Source organism: Lampetra planeri, unplaced genomic scaffold (assembly GCF_965212315.1).
Source record: "Lampetra planeri unplaced genomic scaffold, kcLamPlan1.2.h2 scaffold_226, whole genome shotgun sequence".
NCBI classification, from domain to species: domain Eukaryota; kingdom Metazoa; phylum Chordata; class Hyperoartia; order Petromyzontiformes; family Petromyzontidae; genus Lampetra; species Lampetra planeri.
Window position 1 is genome coordinate 17,214 of NW_027615032.1, and position 19,941 is coordinate 37,154.

Below are 19,941 nucleotides of genomic sequence, written 5' to 3' on the forward strand. Positions count from 1 at the left end.
GAGTCGCCTTTTCTCTCTCCCTGTGTCGTCCTCTCTGAGTCGTCCTCTCTCCTCGTCGCCCTTTCGCTCTGAGTCGACCTCTCTCTCTGAGTCGTCCTCTCTCCGAGTTGCCCTCTCCCTCTCTGAGTCGTCCTCTCTCTCTGAGTCGACCTCTCTCTCCGAGTCGTCCTCTCTCTCTGAGTCGTCCTCTCTCTCCTAGTCGTCCTCTCTCTCTCCCTATGCGAGTGATGAGCGGCGAGGAGTTCCAAATTGAGGCGATGCTCATCACCACGGCCACCACCGACAACACAACAACAACTGCTGAAAACAACAACATGTTTACGTTTTGCGCTTTCAAAGCAACTTTCTGGGCAGCTCATGAAATCGCCCTGGGGTGGGTGGGCAGGAGGGTTGAGGGCCGAGGTGGGGGGGTCGGGGGGGGGCCATGGGGGAGTGGGGGGGGGGTGGAGGGGGCGGTGGTGAGGGAAGGGGGGGGGGGTGGAGGGGGGGCTGAGATCCCAGCTGGAAGTCTCTGCTGAAGAGAATTTCGCGCAAATTTTTTTTTTTGGGGTGAGATTTGGTGGAAGCGCAAAAACTGCCTTGCTCATGTGTTTGTTTGGCTCACGCCGTGAGTCCTTGAGGTCGCCCCGTGCGCGCGCGTGCGTGCGTGTGTGTGTGTACACGTACGTGTGTGTCTTTGTCTACACGTGCGTGCCTTAGTTGTGTTGTGTGTGTGTGCGCGCGTGCGTGCATGTGTGTGTACACGTACGTGTGTGTCTTTGTGTGTGCACGTGCGTGTCTTTGTGTGTGCACGTGCGTGCCTAGTTGTGTTGTGCGCGCATGTGCGTGTTTGTTTGTTTGTGTGCGTGTTTGTGTTAGCGCTACGCTGCGCTACGAAACCCGGCAGAGACCCCGGTTCGATTCTCGCTCACGGCCAACACCGGTGACGATTATCTGAACCGGTCCTGGGCCTCCCCTAGGTCGACTCGGCCTCAAATGAGTACCTGGTGCGCTGTGTAAACATCGCAACTGGGGAGACAAAGGCGGTCGGGCGTGGTGCTGCACCTAGCCTGGCATACCAGTTAGTAACCCATAACACCCAGGGTGTATGGGTCTCTGTGTGTGAGTCTATGGGTCTCTGTGTGTGAGTCTATGGGTCTCTGTGTGTGAGTCTATGGGTCTCTGTGTGTGAGTCTATGGGTCTCTGTGTGTGAGTCTATGGGTCTCTGTGTGTGAGTCTATGGGTCTCTTGTGTGTGAGTCTATGTCTCTGTGTGTGAGTCTATGGATCTCTGTGTGTGAGTCTATGGGTCTCTGTGTGTGAGTCTATGGGTCTCTGTGTGTGAGTCTATGGGTCTCTGTGTGTGAGTCTATGGGTCTCTGTGTGTGAGTCTATGGGTCTCTTGTGTGTGAGTCTATGGGTCTCTTGTGTGTGAGTCTATGGGTCTCTGTGTGTGAGTCTATGGGTCTCTGTGTGTGAGCCTCTGTGTGTGAGTCTATGGGTCTCTTGTGTGTGAGTCTAGGTCTCTGTGTGAGGCTATGGGTCTCTGTGTGTGAGTCTATGTCTCTGTGTGAGTCTAGGGGTCACTGTGTGTGTTGAACTTCTTTTGCACCGTACGTAACCAACCGTGTGAAGGACAACAAACTAAAATACACACAAAGAAATAAGTTTGTCCGTCTAGATGACGATTTAAAAGGTGCCACAGCTCCCCAGCGGCTTCCTAATATCGGAAGGAAGAGCGCGTTCCAGACGGCCGCAGAAGCAGCGCAACCCGAAAGTGCTATGAGAATGACGAGCGGAGTTCGCGTGGCGATGATGATGATGGTGGTGGTGGTGGTTTACAGCTCCTTGAGCCCAGCAGCGAGGTGTCGTGGTTCGTGTGCGGCCAGGCGCTTTGTGTGGCGTAACGAGCGTCAACCTTTGTCCGTGCTGTGTGCAGAGGGGACCCTGCAGGACATTGTGTCGTGCACGGCTTGCGGGTCGCAGGTAAACCACTTCATGAAGGACACGCTCTTCCGTCACCCCCGTGCTCAAGACTCTCATCTGCAAGGTAACACGTGTGTGTGTGTGCACGTGTACACACACACACACACGCACGCGGAACACGCGTGGAGCAGTCATCTCAGTTGGTCAACCCATGGCACCTGGGTCTGCCCCGTGACCTCCTGCCGGATAGCCTTCGACACTTCACGTGGCCTCAAAGCAGAGGTCGCAAACGGGTTTTGATTTTTTACCCGTACCCGTACCCAGCCGCACCAGGGTCGCAAATGGGTACCCGTACCTGGCTGGGTACGGGTACCCGTTCCCTACCCGTACCCGTACCCTACCCGAAATGAGTGACAAACGGTTACTCACCAGTGACTCACGGCCTACCCGTACCCGTACCCGGCCGCACCAGGGTCACAAACGGCTACCCGTACCCGTACCTGGCCGGGTACGGGTTGCGACCTCTGCCTCAAAGCGCACATGGCCTGGCGCACAGGCGGTGCGGGTGACGTCACCGCACCGCCACCTAGCGGCGAATGGCGGCTGTCTGCGGCCGTTCACCCGAATTGTTTTCTCAGTCGGGGTTATCCCAACTCCAGTCGCTCGCCAAGCCGTGGTTCCTCTCATCCCATCCCACCCCCCCCTGTATCCCAAAGGGTCCTTCTACATTAACCAACCGCTGGATTTGCCCACCTTGGCCTTTTTCCAGGAACCTCACTCACCACCGCGGATTGCCGTAAGGGGTGCCACGGTGGCTGGGAGACATTATGTAGATGTTGGGGTTTGCGTGTCTCTCTCTCTCTCTCCGTGGTGAGATGTTAACTACCTCGCCTGGTCTACAGGAGGTCGTGGGTTCGATCCCGACCCTGACGACGCCTGCTGTATATCTTGAGTTTGCGTGTCTCTCTCTGTTCCCGTCGACGCGTGGATTTTTTTTCTATGGGTCCTCTGGTTTATCCCCCCTACCACATTTTAGAAAAGGACATCATTGCCGTTTACGAGTTATTGTGCTGCTGCTATTAATATCCGCGATCACTACGATAAGCCCGGACCGTCGCCTCGTTGAGCTGCAATCATTTGTGACAAAAACAGCCACGCAGCTCGCGGGGGGGGAGGGCAGGGGGTGTAGTGGCGTTGTCCTGTACTTCCCGAGTAAAATAAAACATAGTCGGGAGTCAGTCGTATTTCGGAAAGAATTAAATAAATTGGAGGCAGGGGGGGGGTCTTGTTTTTAATTTGGCGCGAGGAATGATGTTGTAATTGAAACTCACTCCAGAGGTATGATGACTGCCGCCCCGCTCCGCATGAGACGATGCCTGATGCGTGGTTTTATTTTTTTAGCCGTCCCCTTGACAATGCAATCTCATTTTGCGTTTGTCTTTAAAAAAAAAAAAGTATAATAAAAAATAATGAATAACGCTTCTCTCTGGCGCCGCGTGAAATAAAATGCTGACAATGGGGTGGCATCTCTCTCCCCCGCTCGCTCTCATTCTCACTCGCTCGCTCTCTCGCTCGCTCGCTCGCTCTCATTCTCACTCGCTCGCTCTCATTCTCACTCGCTCTCATTCTCACTCGCTCGCTCTCATTCTCACTCGCTCGCTCTCATTCTCACTCGCTCTCATTCTCACTCGCTCGCTCTCATTCTCACTCGCTCGCTCTCATTCTCACTCGCTCGCTCTCATTCTCACTCGCTCGCTCTCTTTCCTTCAGCTCGCTCTCTATAGCTTTCTGTCTCTCATTCTCTCTCTCATTATCTCTCTCACGCTCGCTCTCTCGCTCGCTCACTCGCTCTCCTTCAGCTCGCTCCCTATAGCTTTCTCTCTCTCATTCTCTCTCTTAACCTCGCTCCCACTCACTCGCTTGCTCTCTCATGTTCTCTCTCGCTTTCCCCCGCTCTCTCGCGCTCTCACTCTCCCGCTCACTCGTTCGCTCTCTCTTGCTTTCTCCCGCTCTCTCGCGCTCACTCACTCACTCGCTCTCTCTCTCTCTCGCGCTCTCTCTCGCTCACTCTCCAACGCGCTCTCTTTCACTCACTCGCTCTCTCGCGCTCTCTCTCGCTCACTCTCCAACGCGCTCTCTTTCACTCGCTCTCTCTCTCGCTCACTCTCCAACGCGCTCTCTTTCACTCACTCGCTCTCTCTCTCTCTCGCGCTCTCTCTCGCTCACTCTCCAACGCGCTCTCTTTCACTCGCGCTCTCTCTCGCTCACTCTCCAACGCGCTCTCTTTCACTCACTCTCTCGCTCTCTCATGTTCTCTCTCGCTTTCCCCCGCTCTCTCGCGCTCACTCACTCGCTCTCTCTCTCGCGTTCTCTCTCGCTCACTCTCCAATGCTCTCTCTTTCGCTCACTCGCTTGCTCTCTCATGTTCTCTCTTGCTTTCCCCCGCTCTCTTGCGCTCTCCCACTCGCTCTCGCTTGCTCTCGCACTCTCACTCTCTCTCATTCTCACTCGCTCGCTCTCTCACTCTCTCATTCTCACTCACTCGCTCTCTTTCCTTCAGCTCGCTCTCTCCCCCGCTCTCTCTCATTCTCACTCGCTCGCTCTCTCACTCTCTCTCATTCTCACTCGCTCGTTCTCCTTCAGCTCGCTCTCTATACCTTTCTCTCTCTAATTCTCTCTCTCAATCTCGCTCGCTCACTCGCTCGCTCGCTCTCTCTTGCTCTCTCATGTTCTCTCTCGCTTTCCTCCCGCGCTCACTCACTCGCTCTCTCGCGCTCTCCCGCTCGCTCTCTCGCGCTCTCGCTCACTCTCTCTCTCTTGCTCTCTCCCTTGCTCGCTCACTCTCACTCGCTCTCTGTCTTTCTCGCTCTCTGTCTTTCTCGCTCTCTGTCTTTCTCGCTCTCTGTCTTTCTCGCGCTCACTCTGGCTCTGCCGCACCCTCTCGCCCCGACTCTCTCTCCCTCTCTCCTGCTCATTCTCTCTCCCCCTCTCTCTCCCGCTCGCTCTCTCTTCACTCGCCACACTTCTTACTCAACACAACGGCCACACCGCTCGCTCGCTCGCTCTCTCTCTTTCTCGCTCGTTCGCCGGAATTATCGTAGTCAATCTCGTGTGGAATAACCGACTGCCCGTCGAGATTTATAACCGGGCGGGCGAGAGAGCGAGGGTGCGAGCTCGCCTATTGAGATTCATGGTCAGGTGAGAGTCAATTGGGAATTCCAAAGCGAGACTTGAATCGACGCTGCTGCTGCTGCTGTTGCCGCTGCTGCTGCTCCGCTATTAATCCGGGTTCTCAAGTGTGTGTCCAGTGTATGGTGACTCGCACGGAGACCCATAACTCACGCAGAGACCCGTAGACTCGCACACAGAACCACAGACTCATCAACTCCATACACTGACTTATGTACTCGCACAGAGATCCCCGTAGACTTAAACAGAGACCCGTAGACTTGCACTGAGACCCATAGACTCACACAGAGACCCGTAGACTCACACAGAGGCCCGTAGACTCACACAGAGACCCATACACTCACACAGAGACCCATAGACTCACACAGAGACCCATAGACTCACACAGAGACCCATAGACTCACACAGAGACCCATAGACCCACACAGAGACCCATAGACTCACACAGAGACCCATAGACCCACACAGAGACCCATAGACTCACACAGAGACCCATAGACCCACACAGAGACCCATAGACTCACACAGAGACCCATAGACCCACACAGAGACCCATAGACTCACACAGAGACCCATAGACTCACACAGAGACCCATAGACTCACACAGAGACCCATACACTCACACAGAGACCCATAGACTCACACAGAGACCCATAGACCCACACAGAGACCCATAGACTCACAGAGACACACAGACTCACACACTCACACAGAGACCCATAGACTCACATAGAGACCCATAGACTCACATAGAGACCCGTAGACTCACACAGAGACCCATAGACTCACATAGAGACACACAGACTCACACAGAGACACACAGACTCACACAGAGACCCGTAGACTCACATAGAGACCCATACACTCACACAGAGACCCATAGCCTCGCACAGAGACACATAGACTGGCACAGAGACACACAGACTCGCACAGACTGTATTCCATACTCTTTGTTTCTTTCGGTAAAGTCACGTAGGTAGAAGAATAATGGATCACGACGTTTCGATCGCAACACAAGCAGTCGTCATCCGGTGGGACAACCACGGCAAGAACAAACTGCTGAAGTCGAAGCAAAGAGTATGGATTCCTGCAGTGACGAAGAAAGCTTCAAATCAAGATTAGAGACTGGATTGTGATTCAATCGGGTTCTCAAGTGCAGCGAGTTGGTCGTAATTTTGGTTAAACCGCATAAACACATTGTCCTGCGGAGGGAGCTGGTAGGAACACGTTGGGTTGCTCGGTCAATGGCCTGCAGGGTCAACGGCGGCGTGGTGTATTCCGCAAATATGCCCGACTGTGAGGGCGGGCACAAGCCGGCGTGAGTAGGTGAAACGTTGAGTTTTATAAGGGCACCATGGGGTGACCAGCCCCTCCCCACCCAGCCCCACCCCTCCCACCCAGCCCCTCCCCACCCAGCCCCTGCCCACCCAGCCCCTCCCCACCCTCCCCACCCAGCCCCTCCACACCCAGCCCCTCCCCACCCTCCCCTCCCCACCCAGCCCCTCCCCACCCTCCCCTCCCCACCCAGCCCCTCCCTGCACGACGGACGGACACAATAATCCCCTGTGGGCCGGTGTAACCTGGTGGTTCCTACCAGTACAAGTGTCTGAGAGTTTAATGCGAGCGAGGTTTCGCTCGCTCGCACAGAGCAACACTCTGGCAGGGCAGGGCAGCGTGGGAGAGTGCTGCCCCCTACTGCGTGGTGCGAGTCTACGGCTCTCTGTGAGCGTCACTTGCAGACGAAGAAGGGGATGTCTCTGAGGTAGCTCTGTGAAGTCCGCCTCCACTGGCCGTTTCTGAGTGTGGACCAGAGCGTCGCTTGCAGAATGATGGAAACTCAGACATAGTTCTGTCATGTCTGCTTCCCAGCTATGACCAGAGCGTCGCTTGCAGAATAACGGAAACTCATAAGCAGTTCTGTCATGTCTGCTTCCCTGCTATGACCAGAGCGTCGCTTGCAGAACAACGGAAACTCAAAAGTAGTTCTGTCATGTCTGCTTCCCTGCTATGACCAGAGCGTCGCTTGCAGAACAAAGGAAACTCAGAAGTAGTTCTGTCATGTCTGCTTCCCAGCTATGACCAGATCGTCGCTTGCAGAATAACGGAAACTCAGATGTAGTTCTGTCATGTCTGCTTCCCAGCTATGACGAGAGCGTCGCTTGCACAATAACGGACACTCAGACGTAGTTCTGTAATGTCTGCTTCCCAGCTATGACCAGAGCGTCGCTTGCAGAACAACGGAAACTCAGAAGTAGTTCTGTCATGTCTGCTTCCCAGCTATGACCAGAGCGTCGCTTGCAGAACAACGGAAACTCAGAAGTAGTTCTGTCATGTCTGCTTCCCAGCTATGACCAGAGCTTCGCTTGCAGAACAACGGAAACTCAGAAGTAGTTCTGTCATGTCTGCTTCCCAGCTATGACCAGAGCGTCGCTTGCAGTACAACGGAAACTCAGAAGTAGTTCTGTCATGTCTGCTTCCCAGCTATGACCAGAGCTTCGCTTGCAGAACAACGGAAACTCAGACGTAGTTCTGTCATGTCTGCATCCCAGCTATGACCAGAGCGTCGCTTGCAGAATAACGGAAACTCAGGAGTAGTTTTGTAATGTCTGCTTCCCAGCTATGACCAGAGCGTCGCTTGCAGAATAACGGAAACTCAGAAGTAGTTTTGTAATGTCTGCTTCCCAGCTATGACCAGAGTGTCGCTTGCAGAACAACGGAAACTCAGAAGTAGTTCTGTCATGTCTGCTTCCCAGCTTGGACCAGAGCGTCGCTTGCAGAACAACGGAAACTCAGAAGTAGTTCTGTCATGTCTGCTTCCAGCTATGACCAGAGCGTCACTTGCAGAACAACGGAAACTCAGAAGTAGCTCTTTGATGTCCGCTTCTGCGAGTAACATCGACAAAACGGCCGCAGCATCAACTGCCTCGTCATCGCTCGAGTCCTCGCTGTTTTGCCGGTGTAATTATTAATGTGTCGGGGGGGGGGGGTCTCTGCCGAGGGGGTGCGGAGATTAATGTGCGACGGTCGGAACGGAGACCCCCAGCCGCCATCCGTGACCTTGCCAATTTACATCGCTACAGGAGAGGGAGGGGGGGTGGTGGTGGTGCGATAGGAGGGAGAGGAGGGAGGGGAGGGGGAGGGGTAGGGAGAGGGGTAGGGAGAGGGGTGGGAGAGGGGGGAGGGGGGTGGGGGGAAGATGAGAAATGATTTTGATGTTTGCACCCAGAGCAGCAGCAGTGATGTTGTTATCATCGTCGCCATCATCATTGCTGTCGTCTTTCCCATCAGGAGTAGCCATAGCAACGGTGGCAGTGTCCTTCTCATCGTGACGACCACGGTGGCTATGAGATGTTAACCACCTCGCCTGGTCTACAGGAGGTCGTGGGTTCGATCCCGACCCTGACGCCTGCTGCATATTTGGAGTTTGCGTGTCTCTCTCTCCGTGGTGAGATGTTAACTACCTCGCCTGGTCTACAGGAAGTCGTGTGTTCGATCCCGACCATGACGCCTGCTGCTGTATATTTGTAGTTTGCGTCTCTCTCTCGCTCTCCCTGTGGTCGTGTGGATTTTTCTCCGGGTCCTCCGGTTTCCCCCCACCCTCCCCCCTCCACGTTTAGAATCGACGTCGCACCATTTCAGAGCGTCCGCTGCAATAAATCAGCCAAAGGCAGGAAGGGGCCAGCCCTGTAACGGCCGTGTCCCCCTGTTAACCCAAACGTCCTTTGCCAACTTCTGAAAAGCGATAATAGGTTTTTACCCTTCTCTCTGGCAACAAAACTGACACCTTTTTTACGAGGAGTCATGTTTGCATAGACCACAATACCTGCGGTCGGAATGCAAACAAAACACACAACTCTGGTAATGTATGCACTGTCCTTGAAGTTGATTGGTCCACACCCGAGACAGCTTTCCTTCGAGCCTAGTCTCACATGGTGTTGGACCAGATGACGCCAAAAGGCGCACAACTCAAAGACAATGCACCATCAGAGTATGAGAGCTCTGGGTGAAGCATTTACACCATTGGAACCTCCTTTGCCAGTAGCAAAATACAAAAAAAGGTGTCGGTTCTGTTGCCAGATAAAAGGATAAAAAAACAATTATCATATTTTGCTACTGCCAAAGGAGGTTCCAATGATGCTCTGAAAAGCGGTTACCGGTTTTAAGCAGTGTGCCACGCTAGCAACCCTGGTGTTAACCACGCTAGCAACCCTGGTGTTAATCACGCTAGCAACCCTGGTGTTAACCACGTTTTAATGGTGTAGTGTATAGTAGTGTAGTCTATTGCAGACAGTAGTGTAGTGTATAGTAGTGTAGTATATTGCAGAGAGTAGTGTAGTGTATAGTAGTGTATCGTGTCGTGTATTGTGTACATAGCCAACCATGCTAATCAGAGGTTCTAAAGAAATTCATCTTCAATGTAGTTTAGTCTCGTATATAATGTCGTGTATAGTAGTGTAGTGTACAGTATTGTAGTGAATAGTAGTGCCGTGTATAGTAGTGTAGTATAGAGCATTTTATTAATTATAGATTTGTAGCATTTTATTTGTTTAGTGTACTGTCTTGTCGTGTATGTGTGTGAACTTCTTTCGCTCCGTACGTAGCCGACAGTGCTAATCGGAGATGCGGGGGAAGGACCGCAAATTAAACGCGCAAAAACTACACTCTTGTTGCAACGTGGCGGTTTAGTACAAGGGTAAAAACCTATTACTATATTTTGCCACTGGTAAAGGAGATCTCCTAGTGTAAATGCTTCACCCCGAGCTCTCAATACTCTGATAGTGCGCTGTCTTTGAGTTGTACGCCTTTTGGCGTCATCTGGTCCAACACCAATGGAGACTAGGCTCTAAAGAAAGCTGTCTCGGGTGTGGACCAATCAACTTCAAGGACAGTGCATATCATTATCATCATCAGAGTTGTTTCTTTTTGTTTGCATTTTGACTGCCTGTGTTGTGGTTATTGCAAACATGATGCCTTGTATAAAGGTGTCAGATTTTGTACCAGTTGAAAGGGTAAAAACCTATCACTATATTTTGCCACTGGTAAAGGAGATCTCATAACGTGGCGGTTGTGACGGTGAGATGGTGACGCGCCCGGTGAGATGGTGACGCGTCCGGTGAGATGGTGACGCGTCCTGTGAGATGGTGACGCCTTCGGTGAGATGTGGCGTTGCGGTTTCGTTGCAGAGCTGCTACAAGTACTACACAAGCGACGACATCAACCAAGATGAAGAGGGAATGGATGAGCAGTGCAGGTCAGTCTCCATCCTCCCACCACCTCCACCGTCCACCACCACCACCCACCACCTCCGTCCACCACCCACTACCTCCGTCCACCACCTCCTCCATCGATCATCTCCATCGACCACCTTCTGACACCACCTCCGTCCACCACCTCCATAGAGCTGTTGAAAGAAAAGCAACAACATTAGATCGCGTAAATATCAATGTGTGTCTTCAAACCCGCCGCCACCACCAGCACCACGACACACCACAGACAATTAGTGAAGGGTTTGTCACGTAAACGAAACGTGCCAGTTGAGTTACGAGTTCAGCAGGACGCGCCGTGTGTTGGAGAGCGTGTAGGGTACGGGTATCGGGTACCCGATTGCGACCTCAGGGATGAAGCCATGTTGCAGGCGCGGGTGGGTTGATTCTAGGAACTTGAATTGTGAGAAGAGACAAGACGTTGGGAAATGAGTGACAAACGGTGACTAACCCAGTGACTCACGGCTTACCCGTACCCGGCCGCACCAGGGTCGCAAACGGCTACCCGTACGGCTGGGTACGGGTAGCCGGATATCGGATAGGGTACGGGTATAGGGTAGGGTACGGGTATAGGGTACGGGTATAGGGTAGGGTACGGGTATAGGGTAGGGTATAGGGTAGGGTACGGGTATCGGGTACGGGTATCGGGTAGGGTACGGGTATCGGGTAGGGTAACGGGTATAGGGTAGGGTGTGGGTATCGGGTAGGGTACGGGTATCGGGTAGGGTACGGGTATCCGGTAGGGTACGGGTATCGGGTAGGGTACGGGTATTGGGTAGGGTAACGGGTATAGGGTAGGGTACGGGTATTGGGTAGGGTAACGGGTGTAGGGTACGGGTGTAGGGTAGGGTACGGGTATCGGGTAGGGTACGGGTATCGGGTACCCGGTTGCGACCTCTATCCTGATCCCAAAATCCCCCCGTACCCGCGTACCCCCAGGTGGTGTGCCGAGGGTGGCAACTTGCTGTGCTGCGACTTCTGCCACAACGCGTTCTGCAAGAGCTGCGTGTTGCGCAACCTGGGCCGCCGTGTCCTTCGCGACGTGGTCTCCAGCAGCGACGTCAAGTGGGCCTGCTTCGTGTGCGACCCGGCGCCCCTCGTCAACGTCGTCGCCGCTTGCAACGCCGTCTTCGAGTCCCTCGAGCTCCGCGGCAAACGCCGGCACCAGCAGCACCGGCAGCCGCAGCAGCAGCAGCGGAATGACCGCAACCGGCGCAAACGTCACGAGAAGCCGGGCAAGCGCGGCGAGCGAGACTCTCGTGATGGCGGCGGTGGCGGCGGCGGTGGCGGCGAGGTGACGGTGAGGTGCGCCGAAACGGGCGCCGCGATCACCGTACCGCGCCCGCCGGTCGGCGGCGGTCAGGACGTCCGGAGGCAGCTGATGATCCCCAAGGAGGTGTTCCGCAAGTCCCAGAAGCTGATCGAGGCGACGGTCAACCTGAGCCTGAAGTACATCAAGTTCCTGGGCTCGGCGTCGCGCGCCGACGGCAACGCCGACGGCAACGCCGACGGTGACGCCGACCACCGGGGCTCGTCGCCGGAGAGGCTGGCGGTGCGACTGAGGAAGGCCCGGGCCTTCCGCTCGGTGCTGTCGGAGCTCAGGAAGGCCCACGTGGCCCTCCACCGGAGCATGGAGGAGGAGGTGGCCACGCAGGCGGCCTCGCTCAGGGAGCTGGAGGCCAAGGGGGGGCGGGCGAAGGTCGCGAAAGCCGCGAAGGCCGCAGCGGAGGTGAAGGAGGAGGAGGAGGAGGAGGAGGGGAAGGACGAGGAGGAGATGGAGGAGGAGGAGGAGGGGAAGGAGGGCGGAGGAGGAAGAGGTGGAGGGAAGGGCGCTAAGGAAGGAAATAGTGGGGGGCGGAAGGCCCAGGCAGAGAGCCGCCCGTCCAAGGACAAAGTCAAGGACAGGCGGCGAGCGGCGAGGGAGAAGGCCGACGACAAGGAGGTGGACGACAAGGAGGTGGACGAGGTGGAGGACGAGGTGGTGGACGACGCGGAGGTGGAGGAAGACGCGGAGAGGTTGTCCCAGGGCGAGCCGGCCGAGCGACCCGCCGGGAAGGAGAAGCCGGCGAGGGTCCCGGCGTCGGAGCGGCGCCGGGCCTCGTCGGGCGTCCCCTCGCCGGCGGAGCCGCGGCACCACCGGCGCAAGTCTCCGCGCGCCGCCCGCTCGCCGGAGGAGCCCGGAGAGGGGGGGGGACGCTGCTGCGGTGGCCGCGGCGTCGTCGTCGGACGAAGGAGGAGGGGGACGACGACGAAGAGGGCGGCGAAGAGGGCGGCAGCGACGATGGTGGCGATGGTGGCGATGGGGCCGTCAGAAAGGCGAAGGCCTCGGCGGAAGAACCGTCGTCGTCGAGCGTCGCCGCGGCGAGCAAAGCGGAGGGCGGCGATGAGCCGATCGCGGCCTTCACGGCGGACTTCGACTTCGACATGGCGGAGCACGCCGTGGCGGACGACTCGTGGTTGCTCGCCGAGCTGAGCGACATCTCGTCGTGCGTGCAGCCCGCCGGAGCCGCAGCCGGTGCCGGAGCTGACGGCAAAGCCGCCGCCGACGCTGGAGGCGCGGCCAAAGCCGGCGTCGACGATCGGCAAAACGACGGCGCGCGGGGGGAGGAGGAGGTGGAAGAGGAGGATGTGGAGGGTGATGATGTGGAGGGTGATGATGTGGAGGAGGAGGAGGGGGATGAGGATGATGGCGGTACAAAGAGCAAGGAAAGAGCGACGACCAAGAAGAGGAAGAAGGCCAACGGGAAGAAACGGCCGCTGCCTCCGTCGCGTAAGGCCAAGGGTGGCGACGCTAAGAGCCACGGGAAGGAGGAGGAGGAGGCCGATGAGGAGGCTGTGACCCCCGCGAAAGAGAGGGCTGCCCGCAAGCCCAGCGTCAAGACGGGCCCCGTGGTCCGGCTGAGGCCTGTCAAGGCGGGGGACGGCGGCGGTGGCCACCGACGACGATTTTGAGAACGGAGAGAAGGAGGAGGAGGAGGGGGGAGGTAGGAGGAGAAGGAGGGGGAGGAGGAGGAGGGGAAGGGTAGACGTACTCGCGCCACGAGCCGAGCGACGCAAGAAGGAACGCGGCGACGGTGACGACAACGCCGGTGACGACGGTGGCAAGAAGACGAGGATGAGCAAGAAGACGCTGGAGAAGAAACGGAAGGACGAGGAGGAGGACGAGGAGAAGGGGAAGAAGGGGAAGCTGAAGAAGGGGGGAGAGAAGACGAGCGAGGGGGGGGGAGGAGGAGGAGGAGGACGAGGAGAAGGGGAAGAAGGGGAAGCTGAGGAAGGGAGAGAAGACGAGCGAGGGGGGGGGAGGAGGAGGAGGAGGACGCTGGCGTCGGAGAGGCTTCGGCGGACAAAGCGGAGTCGGGCCGCCACCATCTGCGGCGGCGGCGGCCGCCCGGGCAGAGAGAGAACGGAGATCAGGGGGAGGTGGAGTCAGTGAAGGAGGAGGAGGGAGATGATGAGGGGAAGGAGGAGGAGGAGGGGAAGGAGGAGGAGGAGGAGGGGAAGGAGGAGGAGGAGGAGGGGAAGGAGGAGGGGAAGGAGGAGGAGGAGGGGGAAGGAGGAGGAGGAGGGGAAGGAGGAGGAGGAGGGGAAGGAGGAGGAGGAGGGGAAGGAGGAGGAGGAGGAGGGGAAGGAGGATGAGGAGGAGGAGGGCGCTAGGCCCAAGTCGAAACTAAGGAAGTCTCCCCGCCGGCGGGGCCGGGGGACGACCAGGCGGACGCGGCGGACGGCAGCAAGCGGTCGCCGCGGCAGAAGACGACGCCGCGGCGCCGCCCCCTCGCTGGGCGCCGCCAAGCGCCTCCTGGGGGGGGCGGCCCGAGGAGAAAGGCGCCCGTCGCCACGGTAACAACAGCAGCAGCAGCGACGAGGGGCGGCGAGGGTGGAGCGGGCGAGGAGGAGGAGGCGTCGTCGCCCGCCGCGACGTCTCTCCAAGCCGGGGAGCAAATTCGTCGCGGGCCGACGCCGACCACGACGACGACGACTCTGACGGACCGCCGGGGAGGGGGGCGGGGACTCGGACGAAGGCCGAGGATGAGCCGGACGAGGCCTCGGATTCGGACGAGGTGCCGCTCATCCTGAGGATGTCTGCGAGGGACGCCGGCCGCGGCCGGGCAGGGGGCGTCGTCCGACGAGGAGGAGGAGGAGGGTAAGGACGGCAGTGGCGGCGACGTCGGCGAGGATGAGAAAGGCGTCGCGAAGAAGGGGAAGCGTGCGGGACTTGGGAGCAAGCGCAGAGCGGCGGGCGGCAAGGCAGCGGCTGACGATGACGACGACGACGACGACACGGTGGAGGGTAAGAAGACGAGAAGCCGGCCGGGCAAGAAGCGCGGTAAGGCTGCGGCGGCGTCGGCGGGGGCGACGGAGTCACGGTCGCGCGCCACCACGAGGTCGGCCAGCGCCAAGCGACGGCGCCATCGGTCTGACTCGTCCAACTACGACCCGGAGCTGGAGCGGGAGATCGGGCGTCTCGGCAAGCTGCGGCCAGCCAAGCGCGCCAGGAAGGCCAAGGGCGGCGATGACGATGATGATGATGACGACGACGATGAAGAGGCGGCGGCGGCGGGGCCGCGGCAAGAAGGAAGAGTCAGAAGAGCGCGGCGCTGAAGAGCAAGGAGGTGAAGAAGGAGCCGGGTGACGAGGAGGACGAGGGGGATGAGGAGGAGGAGGTGGAGGGCGAAGAGGGGGAAGAAGTCTCGCCTACGACGGAAGGCCCGCAAGGAGCGGGTGAAGAAGGAAAAGGTGGACAAGCTGTCGGTGACGTCGGCGGACGAGGAGGAGGAGGGGGATGAGGGGGAGGAGGGGGAGGAGGGCGAGGAGGATGAATCGGACGCGTCGGCACAGAGGATCAAGACGATCGTGGGACAGCGTGACGGACGCCAAGGCCGGAGGGCAGCACTTCTCTGGTGGACTGGCCGCGCACACACGCCTACGCACACGCGCGCACACACGCACACACGCACGCACACGCACGCACGTACACACACGTACACATGCGTGTACACACGTACACACGTACACACACGTACACACGCACACACGCACACACGCACGCACACGCACGCAACGTACACACACGTACACATGCGTGTACACACGTACACACGTACACACGCCTACGCACGTACACACGCACACACACGTACACACGTACACACGCACACACGCACACACGCACACACGCACACACACCGCACACACACACACACACGTACACACGCCTATGCACGTATACACACACGTATACACACACGTATACACGCACACACGCGTGTACACACGCACACACGCCTACGCACGTACACACACGTATACACACGCACACACGCGTGTACACACGTACGTACGCACGGACACGCGGGGTGCGCACACACAACACGTTTCACCAAACAGCCACCAGAGGGCGCCACACGCACACAGACAAGTCAGCCCCCGTGTAGCCCCCGTGTAGCCCACACTCACGCGCACAAAGACAAAGATCCCCCGTGTAGCCTTAACAGACTGTTGGGGCAAGTGCTGTTGGCGAGCGCCTAATGAAGGCCGGCACGGCAAACGAGGGGGTGGGTGGACAGCGCCACGCCCGGCCGCCTTTGTCTCCCCCGGTGGCGATGTTTATGCATCGCACCAGGTGCTCATTTGAGGCTGAGTCGACCTAGGGGAGGCCCAGGACCGTTTCAGACGATCGTCACCGCTGTTGGTGGCCGTGAGCGGGAATCGAACTCGGGCCGCCGGGTTTGTAGCGCAGCGCTAACCGCTGCACCACCGCTCCCCCACACACACACACCATGGGGCCACACAGACAACGCACACACAGACACGTGGCCACAAAGACACACACGCAGACACGCAGCATAACAGACACACGGCATAACAGACACACATGCAGACATGCACTGGCCATGCGCACACGTGCACGTACCTGCGCACGTGCACTTACACGTGCGCACGTACACATGTACACACACGCACGTACCTAACAGACGCGCACACAGACGCACTTACGCACGTACACATGTACACACACGCACGCACATAACAGACGCGCACACAGACGCACTTACGCACGTACACGTGTACACGCACACACGCACATAACAGACGCGCACACAGACGCACGTACGCACGTACACGTGTACACACACGCACGCACATAACAGACGCGCACACAGACGCACGTTCGTGCAGGTCAGTCGTGACGAGGTGCCGTGGGTTTGTCCCACCCCCCCCACCACCCCTCCCGTCCGGCAGACGACGAGGACGATGGCGGCGAGGAGGTGAAGGAGGGGCCGGACGCCGCGTCCGAGGAGAGCGACGACAGCCCAGAGAACAGGTAGCGTCACGTGGTGTCACGTGGTGTCCCGTGGTGTCACGTGAGGTCACGTGGCGTCACGTGGTGTCCCGTGAGGTCACGTGGTGTCCCCGTGAGGAGCCGCGGTGGATCCGCTGCTGGATGATGGGGACGGATCTCCCAGCACCACCAGCACCAGCAGCAGCAGCACCAGCAGCAGCACCAGCACCACCACACCAGCACCACCACCCCCACCCGCCACGCGGACGGGACACCCGCAGCTGGCGACCGCCCGTGGCGGTGGGGTGAAGTGTAGGGACCTTGCACCCGCTCCACCAAGACGGGTCCCACTGCCCCCCCCCCCAGTGTCCCCCCACACCCCCCGTGTCTTTCTGCTCCCCCCCCCCCCCGTGTCTTTCTGCTCCCCCCCCCAAACCCCCCCCCCCCCCCCGTGTCCCGCGTTGTGGTTTCGTCATTCCGCCTGTCGCTCGTAGTTTATTTTCTGATTGGTAGATTTTCTTTCTACGTCTTCTTCTTGGAGGAAGTACTTTTGGTGCAAAGCTAGACAGAGGTGGTGGGGTGGGGGGGTGGGGAGCGGAACAGATGGTGAGAAAGAGAGAGAGAAGGGAGAGAATGGGGGAGCGGTGGAGAGAAGGGAGAGAGAATGGGGGAGTGGTGTAGACGTGTAGAGAGTAGAGGGGAGTGGTGTAGAGGTGTAGAGGAGGGAGAGAGAATGGGGGGAGTGGTGGAGAGGAGGTGAGAGAGAGAAGGCGGTGGGGGGGGGGGGTCAAGGTGGGTGAGAGAGGGGGGAGATAGAGATGAGAAGGAGGGGGGGGCAGTGAGGAGTCAGAGAGAGAGGCTGGAGAGAGGGGGGCGATGGGAAGGCAGAGCGAGAGTGAGAGCGAGAGAGAGAGATGAGGAAGAGAGAGAGGGGGGGGGGGCAGTGAGGAGTCGGAGAGAGAGGCTGGAGAGAGGGGGGCGATGGGAAGGCAGAGAGAGAGCGAGAGCGAGAGAGATGAGGAAGAGAGGGGGGGGGCAGTGAGGAGTCGGAGAGAGAGGCTGGAGAGAGGGGGGCGATGGGAAGGCAGAGAGAGAGAGTGGGGACAGAGGGGGAGAGAGAGATGAGGAAGAGAGAGAGAGGGGGGGGGGCAGTGAGGGGTAAGAGAGAGAGGCTGGAGAGAGAGGGGGGGCAGTAGCAAGGCAGAGTGAGAGAGTGGGGGAGTTTGTAGCCGAGACTGCTGGAGACGTGGCTCCACAATGAAGCGATTGAGTCTTTGCCGGCAAATTCCTGGCGACAGACGCGGGCTGCCCTTGTCTCCTCCTCCTCTACCACCACCCCCCTCCCGACCTCCAAGGCCCCATCGCCCGGCTCCGGTTTCAGCGGAGACCACGCGTCCTTCACGTCCCTTGTGCTCGTTAGCCCGCGTAACGGGCGGGCCGGGCACGGCACGGCCCAAATAAATCCTGAGCTCGTTGCGTCCCCCACCCCCTCCTCCTCCTCCGTACGGCGGAGAACTCGGTTAGAGGCTCAGCCCCGCAAGCGCGCTCGCTTCCTCAGTCGCTCGATCGATCGGTCGCTCGATCGCTGGATCACTTGCCTGATCGATTGCTTGATCGATCAATCGGCAGCTCGCTCAAACGCTCTCTCACTTGCTCTATCGCTTGATCGATCAATCGCTCGCTCGCTTGATCGATCGCTCGCTCGCTCGATCGTCCGCTTATCGATCAATCGATCGCTCGCTCGATTGCAGCTGGAGGAAGGGGACCCTCCACTAACAAGAAGCGCTTACAGAGAGAGAGAGGGAGAGACAGACACTCAGGTAGCTTGGCCTACTCTTCCAAGCAGTCTCGCACGTCTTGGACGAGTGGTGGAGAGTATCGCCACACTTGACCCCAACGCCACCACACGCAGCCGGTCGATATGCGAGTGTGTGATGATTCTTCGAGTCTCTGCAAACACCTATGGGTCTCTGTGAGACCTCGCTAACAGCACTTGCCCCAACAGTCTGGTCAGGCTATACAAGGAATCTTTGTGTTTGTGTGTACAAGTGTGCGTGTGTGCGTGTGTGTATATGTGTGAGTGTGTGTACAAGTGTGCGTGTGTGTACAAGTGTGCGTGTATATACACGTGTGTGTGTGTGCGTGTACATGTGCGAGTGTGTGTACAAGTGTGTGTGTGTGTGTACAAGTGTGTGTGTGTGTGTGTACAAGTGTGTGTGTGTGTGTACAAGTGTGTGTGTGTGTGTGTACAAGTGTGTGTGTGTGTACAGTACAAGTGTGTGTGTGTGTACATGTGTGTGTGTGCGTGTGTGTACACGTGTGCGTGTGTGTACAAGTGTGCGTGTGTGTGTGCGTGTGTGTACAAGTGTGCGTGTGTGTGTGCGTGTGTGTACAAGTGTGCGTGTGTGTACGTGTGTGTACATGTGTGCGTGTGTGTACATGTGTGTGTACATGAGTGTGTACAAGTGTGTGTGTGTACATGAGTGTGTACAAGTGTGTGTGTGTACACGTGTGTGTGTGTGTGTACAAGTGTGTGTGCGTGCACGTGTAGCGGTTAGCACGCCGCGCTACAAACCCGGCGGCCCGAGTTCGATTCCCGCTCACGGCCAACGCCGGTGACGATTAAGTGAACCGGTCCTGGGCCCCTTCCCTAGGTCGACTCGGCCTCAAACGAATACATTGCCAGGGAGATGGCACTTGCCCCAGCAGTCTGTTGAAGGCTACAACGGGGGGGGTACCTTTGTCTTTGTGTGCTAAGGATCGCCAAGTCTATGCTGCTGCAAGAGATCATGGTGGGGAAGCTGTCGGGAGAGGACAGCTCATCGGAGGAGGATGATGATAAGGAGGATGAGCAGGCGGCCGGGAAGAAGAGGAGCAAGGGAGGAGGTGAGGTGGCGACGATGGCGACGGTCGTGGTCACGGCGCCGCCTTAACCATCATCATCATCATCACCATCATCATCATCACCACCACCACCATCATCATCATCATCACCATCGTCACCATCGTCACAGGAACAGTGCCTCTATCGTGGTGGTAGTGACAGTTGTGGCTGCGGCGGTGGTGGTGGGTGGCGGTGGTGTGGCGATGATGGTTGTGGCGGTGATGGTGATGGTGGTGATGGTGGTGGTGATGATGGTGGTGGTGGTGGTGATGGTGGTGATGATGATGATGGTGGTGGTGGTGGTGGTGATGGTGGTGGTGGTGGTGGTGATGATGATGATGGTGGTGGTGTTGGCGATGGTGATGATGGTGGTGGCGATGGTGGTGGTGACGGCGGCGGTGGTGGTGATGGCGGCGGC

At 57.9% G+C, this 19,941-nt stretch overlaps 1 pseudogene across 1 annotated transcript in view; it reads left to right on the forward strand.

Annotated features, from left to right (window-relative positions):
• The first annotated feature begins 1,752 nt into the window (after positions 1 to 1,752).
• LOC144740531 (uncharacterized) overlaps positions 1,753 to 19,941 on the forward strand; it is a 76,388-nt pseudogene continuing 58,199 nt past the window's right edge. Inside the window, exons 1-11 of the transcript XR_013589656.1 lie at positions 1,753 to 2,029; positions 10,279 to 10,346; positions 11,299 to 12,827; positions 12,872 to 12,972; positions 13,027 to 13,272; positions 13,421 to 13,784; positions 14,068 to 14,196; positions 14,435 to 14,951; positions 15,115 to 15,257; positions 16,600 to 16,681; positions 19,398 to 19,525. The product of XR_013589656.1 is annotated as an uncharacterized LOC144740531 (transcript). The remainder of the gene's footprint in view (positions 2,030 to 10,278; positions 10,347 to 11,298; positions 12,828 to 12,871; positions 12,973 to 13,026; positions 13,273 to 13,420; positions 13,785 to 14,067; positions 14,197 to 14,434; positions 14,952 to 15,114; positions 15,258 to 16,599; positions 16,682 to 19,397; positions 19,526 to 19,941) is intronic.